This window comes from Microtus pennsylvanicus, chromosome 3, assembly GCF_037038515.1.
Source record: "Microtus pennsylvanicus isolate mMicPen1 chromosome 3, mMicPen1.hap1, whole genome shotgun sequence".
Taxonomy (NCBI): domain Eukaryota; kingdom Metazoa; phylum Chordata; class Mammalia; order Rodentia; family Cricetidae; genus Microtus; species Microtus pennsylvanicus.
Window position 1 is genome coordinate 125,028,441 of NC_134581.1, and position 9,184 is coordinate 125,037,624.

Genomic DNA, 9,184 nt, shown 5'->3' on the forward strand with positions numbered 1-9,184 from the left:
GATTAGAGAAACAAGGGGGAATATCTAAACATAATAAAGGCAAGTTTCAACAAGCTAATAGATACATCAAATTAAATGGACAGAAACTCGAAGAAATTCCACTAAAATTAGGAACAAGAAAAGGTTGTCCATTTTCTCCACATCTATTCAATATAGGACTTGAATTTTTAGCTACACCACTGAGACAACTGAAGGAGATCAAGGGGGTACAAGTAAGAATGGAAGAAGTCAAAACATCATTGTTTGTAAATGATGTAATAGTATATATAAGTGACCCCCAAAAGTCTACTAAGAAACACCTACAGATGTTAAACATTTTTAGCAAAGTGGCAGAATACAAGATAAACTCAAAAAAGCTGTAGCCCTCCTTCTATATACAAATGACAAATGGACGGAGGAAGAAATTAGAGGAACAACACCCTTCACAATGGCCTCAAATAATACAAAATATCTTGTGGTAACTCCAACAGAGTAAGTGAAAGACTTGTATGACAAAAACTTCAAGTAAAAAACACAAAAAACTAGATAGATAGATAGATAGATAGATAGATAGATAGATAGATAGATAAAAGCAAGTAACCCAATTTAAAATGGGGTAAAGCTCTAAAAAGAAAATTCTCAATAGAGGACTCTCAAATGATTGAGAAAGAAAAAAAAGCCCAACACCCTTAGTCATCAGAGGAATGGAAACCAAAACTTTGAGATTACATCTTATACTCTCAGAATGGCTATGATCAATAATACAAGTGACAGCTCATGCTAGTGAGGATGTGGAACAAGGAGAACACTCCACCATTGCTGGTGGGAGTGTAAATTTGTACATGCATTATGGAACTCAATATGGTGGTTCCTCAGAGCAGAGGGTTACTCAATGGAATCGAATTGTCTTCTAATAAGATACAAAAAGGAAGTTGATCAATGAAATCAATTGAAAATCCAGGCATAAATCTCTATACTGATTTTTTATAAAGGATATCTGAGTTTTGATAAATAAGCCAGAAATATACACTGGAAAAGACAGAATCTTCAATGAAATGGTGCTGTCAAACTGGATAATGGCATGTAGAAGAATACAAATATATCCATACTTATAACCCTGCACAAAACTCAACTTCAAGAGGATCAACATTAAACCAGATACCTTGACTCTGATAAAAGAGAGGTGGATAATAGTCTTGAACTCACTGACATAGGAGAGGTCTTTCAAAACGGGACCAAGGTAGCATGGGCACTAACACCAGCAATTAATAAGTGGAACCTCAAGAAGCTTTGAGGTCCTAGCTAGAGCAATAAGACACCAAAAGGATATCAAGGGAATACAAATTGGAAAAGAAGTCAAACTCTCACTGTTTGCAGATGATATGATAGTTTACATAAGCAATCCCAAAAATTCTACCAAGGAACTTCTACAACTCATAAACACTTTCAGTAATGTAGCAGGATACAAGATTAACTCAAAAAATCAGTAGCCCTCCTGTACACAGATGATAAAAGAGCTGGGGGGAAAAATCAGAGAATCAACACACCCTTCACGATAGCCATAAGGAGCATAAAATATCTCAGAGTAACTCTAACCAAACAAGTGGAAGACTTGAAGAACTTTAAATCATTGAAGAAAGAAATTGAAGAAGACACCAGAAAGTGGAAAGATCTCCCATGCTCTTGAGTAGGCAGAATTAACATAGTAAAAATGGCAATCTTACCAAATGCAATCTACAGATTCAATTCAATGCCCATCACAATCCCAGCAAAATTCTTCAAAGACCTTGAAAGAATAATACTCAATTTCACATGGAAAAGCAAAAAAAAAAAACCTATACAATTGCAATCCTATACAATAAAAGAACAATAAAAGTCACAATCCCTGACTTCAAACTCTACTACAGAGTTATAGTACTGAAAACAGCCTGGTATTGGCATAAGAACAGACAGGAGGACCAATGGAACTGAACAGAAGACCCAGATATCAATCCACACATCTTTGAACACCTGATTTTTGACAAAGAAGCAAAAAATATCAAATGGAAAAAAGAAAGCATATTTAACAAGTGGTGCTGGCATAACTGGATATCAACATGTAGAAGAATGAAAATAGACCCATATCTATCACCATGCACAAAACTCAAGTCCAAATGGATCAAAGACCTCAACATAAAGCCAGCCACAATGAACCTTATAGAAGAGAAAGTGGGAAATACACTTGAATGCATTGGAACTGGAGACCACTTCTTAAATATAACCCAAGCAGCACAGACACTAAGAGAAACAATCAAATGGGATTTCTTGAAACTGAAAAGCTTCTGTAAAGCAAAGGACATGGTCAACAAGACAAAATGACAGCCTACAGAATGGGAAAAGATCTTCACTAGCCCCACATCAGACAGAGGTCTGATCTCCAAAATGTACAAAGAACTCAAGAAATTGGTCACCAAAAGAACACATAATCCAATTTAAAAATGGAGTACAGGCCTAAACAGAGAACTCTGAACAGAGGAATCTAAAATGAATGAAAGACACTTAAAAAATGTTCAACATTCTTAGTCATCAGAGAAATGCAAAGCAAAACAACCCTGAGATTCCATCTTATACCTGTACAAATGGCCAAGTTCAAAAACACTGATGACAACTTATGCTGGAGAGGTTGTGGGGAAAGAGAACACTTCTGCATTGCTGGTGAGAATGCAAGATGGTACAACCCCTTTGGATGTCAGTGTGGCAATATCTCAGAAAATGAGGAAACAACCTTCCTCAAGACCCAGTAATACCACTTTTGGGTATATATCCAAAGGATACTCAATCCTCCCACAAGGATATGTGCTCAACTATGTTCATAGTAGCTTGGTTTGTCATAGTAAGAACCTGGAAACAACCTAAATGCCCCTCAACTGAAAAATGGATAAGGAAAATGTAATACATTTACACAATGGAGTACTACACAGCAGAAAGAAATAATGGTATCTTGAATTTTGCAGGAAAATGGATGGAGCTAGAAAACATTATTTTGAGTGAGGTAACTCAGACCCATAAAGACAATTATCACATGTGCTCACTCACAGGTGGTTTTTAAACATAAAACAAAGAAAACCAGCCATAAACCACAATCCCAGAGAACTTAGACAACAATGAGGACACTAGGAGACACTTACATAGATCTAATCTACATAGGAAGTAGAAAGTAGAAAAGATCTCCTGAGTAAATTGGGAGCATGGAGTCCTTGGGGGATGCTTAAAGGGGGAAGGGAGAGGCAGGGAGGGGAGCAGAGAAAAATGTAGAGCTCAATAAAAATCAAAAAAGAAGCGTAAAAGCTTCTATACAGCAAAAGTCACTGTCATTTAAGCAAAGCAGCAGCCTACAGAATGGGGAAAAGTCATCAATATGATAGAGCGTTAGTATTTAGAATATATAAAGAACTAAAACAAGACACATATGTGCACTAATAAAAGTCTAAATCCTCCAAAGATCCCAGCTTTGTTATAATGTCATTTTTAATAACAGTTCGGTTTGTCTTCTCCTAACTGAGCTTTATAGGAATATGGTGGGAAGAAATTCAATAAAGCAGATTCCATCTACCATAGTTTGGAAAGGGTAAATGCATCAGTGTATCCCCATGAATATACTATTCACTCTATAAATATCCCTTAAAATGCCTCAAAAACCCACCACATGGAATTCAGCACAGAAAATTTTACACTCTCTTCAGTGAGCCCCTCCAATCTCTTTCTGAGGTATGTTTTGTTTTCCTAAATGAACTTCTGGTTAGACGGTCCATGGTTCTTGGCAGAATGCTTTCCATTGAGAAGACAAGACGCAAAAAGAAACCTAATGTGCTTTACACAGCAGTCATAACAGACATCTCATTGTGCTGCTAAAATGTCCGCGGCACAAGGTGTAGCAGGGAGGAACAACACAGGGGAAGAGTATATAGGAAATCATTCTGAACAATTTTCCTATAGCCTAAAATGTACATTTTAATAAAGCAAAGAAAAACCATTCTAAAATTCGCAATCCCAGAGAACCTAGACAACAAAGAGGATCCTAAGAGAGGCATACATAGATCTAATCTACATAGCAAGTAGAAAAAGACAAGATCTCCTGAGTAAATTGGTAGTGTGGGGATCATGGGAGAGAGTAGAAGGGAAGGGGGAGAAAGGGAGGGGAGCAGAGAAAAAGATAAAGCTCAATAAAAACAATTTAAAAATATACAGTTTAAAGAACCATTATGGGAAAGATTGTAGGGATACCTCTTACCCAAGAACTATCTTCCTGAGTTTTAATGATGAAACGCTGGAAAGTTGGACTTTGTGATAGAGAAACCTAGGCCTTCACCTTGGGACTGAATCTATCCCACTGCCAATGATAGCATCAACACTGGACATCATGGTGTGCAGCAAGAAACAGTTCAGCATGAGATATTTCCTTGCCAAAGAAGTATTTCGTAGGAATGTAGTAAAGCCCCTAAATGTAACTTGGACTTTTCAAGAGACCCATAGAATGAAAATCTAAGTAACTAATGCATGGGAAAAGAAAATCAGAGAATGTGAGCCATTCTACAACAATGCCTGCTGGTTCTATAAAAAAAATCTTCTCAATAAATTTGAATTTATTAGGGCAGAGCCCTTTTAGGCAAAAGGTACTAAAGATACAACCAAATGCAGCACATACCTGTAATTAATATTCAGGTCAGGTGAGGACACTTGAATGTGGATTACTAGCAGGTGCTGATATGTTGTTGAAGAAGGTTGCTCTTTTATTTTCTGACCACCTTGACTTGAAATAATCACACAGAAACTATATTATTTAAAACACTGCTTGGCCAGTAACTTAGGTGTATTTCTGGCTAGCTCTTATATCATAAATTAACCCACTTTCTATTAACCTGTGTATCACTATATGGCTGTGGCTTACCAGCAAGGTTCTGGTGCATCTGTCTCTGGCAGAGGCTAATTGGCTTCTCGTTGACTCTGCCTTCTTTTCCCAGCATTTAGTTTAGTTTTCCTGCCTAGCTCTATTCTGTTAAGCCACTGGCCAGAAAAAGCTTCTTTATTAACCAATGACAATAAAACATATTTATAGTAGGCAGAGGAGATTTCCATGTCAATATGTACTTAATTTTATTAGGGCTAATAATTTTATTGGGGCTATGTGATATGCTCTCCTTGTTAGAAGACACTTGAGTATACCCAGAACAACACCATGACCTCTGAAGGTTACTTACAAGTAATTCTGCCAGAGGGATAGAGGAAAAGCAGATGCAGTGAAATGTTTGGTCCAGTTGCTTGATCTAAGTATATGTTTTTGGGATGTTTATGTGACTTTTTCTCAAGTTTTGTGACTGCTAGAAAAATTTCATAATAAAGAACTGGAGGGGGTAAAAATGTATTCTGACCAACCAATTGTTTAAATGAGTCAGCAACTTTATTCATATTTACCTTAATAACCAAGGACATGCTTGCATTCTGGGCAGAAATGGTTTGGGGGATGCATGAAGGCCTGACGACAGAGGTGCAGTGATACCAGGGGGAAAGATAACCAAGCAGAAAGGTGAGGTATTCCCTTACAAAGCTTACAGAGCTCTGCAAAGCTCTATGGCGTGCATGCTTATTTATTGGAGAAAAGCTGTTGCACGCAAAGGCACATCCTTCACCCCAGGCTATTTTCACAGCTGAATTTACAAGATATGGGCCATATATTGCAGCACTGAAAATATGGAGGAAATAATGGGTACATTCCCAAGGTTGAAGTTTCTGGGACAGGTACTAGACAGATGTCAAAATGTGGGAGGAGCCATCAAACAAATCCACGTGAAGCACAGCTTCCAGCTATGGCACAACATTTGCTTCATCTTCTCTGAGGACACCTTTGCCATCTGTCTTAGGATTTCTGTTGTGATAAAAATAACATGATCATAAGCAATTTGGGGAGGAAGGGGGCTTGTTTTGCTTACACTTCCACATCACAGTCTCTCATTAAAGTAAGTCAGGGCAGGAACCTGGAGGCAGGAGCTGATGTGGAGGCAGTGGAGAGACTGCTTACTGGCTTGTTCTGTGTGGCTGGCTCAGCTTGCTATCTAATAGCGCCCAGAATCACCAGCCCAGGGACGGCACCACTCAGAATAAAGCTGGGCACTCCCACCTTGTTCACCAGTCAAGAAAATCCACCACAGGCTTTGCCACCAGCCAGTCTGGTGGGAATATTTTCTCAACTGAGGTTTCCTCTTCCAAAATGACTCTAGCATGTGTCATGTTGACATAAAACTAGCCAGCACATGATCTGAATGCAATATTTATCAGAGTATAATTAAATCCTTTGGTCTCAACACATGATGTATATCATTGTTAAGAGCTGTTTTTCTCAGTATGACTGAGTGAATTTCCTGGATGGGATCATGAGTTGGCATTTACTATCTCCAATGGCTCATTATTATTCCTTTCTAGTAGATTTCCCTTGCTTTCTGTGACCTTTTTCAAGCTAAGGAGAACATGAAATGAAGAAAGGGGGAAAATACCCAGGGAATTTGGGGACATACTTGTAGGACTTGCATGGACTAGTTGACAGCCCTTGAACCACTGCATTTGGCTTGTGTATGCCACAACATATGCATACAAGAACCCATAATTTCTCTCTTATGAGGATCTCACACTTACCAACAGACAGAAAAGAAAATGTGACTTGGGTGAATTCCTATACAAACCCCTCTTTCAAGTTCTCTTGGTCAGTTTTATCGTGTAGGCCCAGCTGCAAACCCCAGAGATGTTTCTCGGGTGCTGTTATTGACCAAGTATATGGACAAATGACTGCAGATCTGATGTCATCATCAAAAAGGAGTTTCTGAAGGGGACTGGAACTCTCTTGGCAGTACATTTGCAGCCAGCAAAATTCCCTTTTTACCCTTTATAGTTGCTGTTCTGTTGCATGTGGCATCCTGGGGATGTCAGTAGTATGCTTACCTCACAGATGTGGAACCCAAGGTTCAAAAAAGTTAAGCATGTCTGAAATCCTTCAGGAGTAGACAGCACTGGAATCCATGCCTCCACGTATAAACCTGCTTATTTATTCCAGTCTCAAAACCCATGTGAAAGCAGTACCAATGACTAACAGTATGTTCTCCAACTTGAAGCCCTTACTATATGCCTGAACAAAATGAAGGCAGGCCTTCATGAGTTAAGGCCTCGTTTATTGAAAGTTATTTGAGCAAGTTGTCTTTATAGCAGCCAGGCGAGGGAGGGTTCTACAATTATGGAGTCTGGAACACAATCCAAACCTCTTCCTGAGTGGTGCAAACCTTGGCTAATTGTATACCCATGTGACCTTTCTTATTAATCCTCTGGACTACAGTGTTAAATAATAAGGCAGGGAAATTAGGTCATGACACCTGCGCTTGATAAGGGTTTACTCACCATAATGACATTGTTCTGATTCCTTTGTAGTCCCAAGTGTCCAAGCACCCACCTGAGAACAATAATTCTTATGGCCACCACTAGCTACACCAGGGTTTGTGTGTATTTATAAAACTTAGATCCAAAATTGAATGCTTTCTGTAGTCTGAAAATGCAGCTCAGTGGGCATGTAAATGATGGGCCCTGTCTTAAAAATACAAGTCTCTTGTCCTCCAAGTAGTTCCAAGCCTAATATGTTGATGAAGTAGAAGATAAATTTATAGCAAGATAAATTGAATTCCTTTCTAGATACTTCTGATCATATCCTTTGAGAATCAGCATTCTGAGAAGAGACCATTCAGGGGCAAGTCCCAGACCTCACTGGTTTCCCTGTCCTGTCTGGTCCAACAACCCTCCTCCAGCAAACCTGCAATTGTTTTTACTAGAAGATCAGATATGGTCTTCTTTCATCACCGAAATGCAGTACTTGTTATTTGAGGTTGTGCTTGACTCAGAAAGGGATACATACACTTGGAGAAGAAGACAGTGGATTTTTTTTTGTCTTGATCTTGTTCCTAATTAGAAACTGGTCATCAGCATTAACTCTAAAATCAAGGTACGTGCAAATCCCTCACATAACCTCTCAGAATAGATTTAATGTTTTCAGTAGATCCAGGTAAGTTACTGGAAAGGAAATCTTTTGGGTAAACTATAAGCCAATCTTCTTTACACTCTGTTCTTCAGTACCCTAATAACCACTCTCCCTGCCACTCCTCTCTGAGGCCAAGCTATTTGCTTAGGTCACATCCTGTACCTCTTTACCATGCTGGAGCCTTGTGTTTACCTCCCTTCCACGTCTCAGAGCTTCATTCTCTTCCTCAGTGGTATAGACTATAACTTAGCATCTTTAAAACGACACATTATTTGAACCTAACTCTCTTCCTTTCCTTCCTTCCCCTCTGAAGTCCACATAAATATTTACAGTGATGATTTGGAGACAGAACTCTTCCCTTTCCATCTTTTCTCAGTGGAGATTTTTGGCAGGATAGGGCTAACAGCAAGGTGGCACTACCTTGGGTCTTTTGGCATCCTCAGTAGGACATCTCCAAATTAATTCTTGGCTGGTTTAAAACAGAAAGTCTTGAAAGACCATTCTTCTTATCAGAATCAACTTGTGTCTTTTGCTGAGTATAGGAAAGTGTTGCTACTGCTTAGATTTAAGGACATGGGCACTGAGGTCCTGGTGTGGAGTCAACCTTTTCTCCCCTACTACTAACTAGGGTTTCCTTGGCCTCTTATTGACTCCACTCTCTTCAGTAAGATGGCCATCCCTTATGAAACTTCAATGACTTTTTGCCTGCCGGCACTTGGGATTTACCTGGCATGTGAATTTCTATAGCATTAATAACAGTAGTTGACAGCAGTGTGCTATATGCATTCTGTTGAGGTCCTCTGGCTACAGGACAGATTTAATATGCTCTATATTTAATGGCTCCATAAGATGATAGTCTAGGATCCTTAAAGTATGACAGAAGAAAAGTATCAAAAATCAGGAAAAGATGACCAAATATAAAATCACCTAACTTTTTTTTTAAAAGTGGCTGTAGGCAAAAGACCCATTAGTTCCAAGAACAGCCTATCAGCCTATTCCCGTTGTAAATACCTGGAGAGAACAGTTAGGCAGACTTATGTTCTTGATTAGCTACCTGAGTGACACCCCCTTCCAATGAAAGTACTTGATATTTGCATAGTTGGCTTGTTCCTCTCAAAAATTATTAAAACAAGCAGGTGAAAAGACATGGAAACT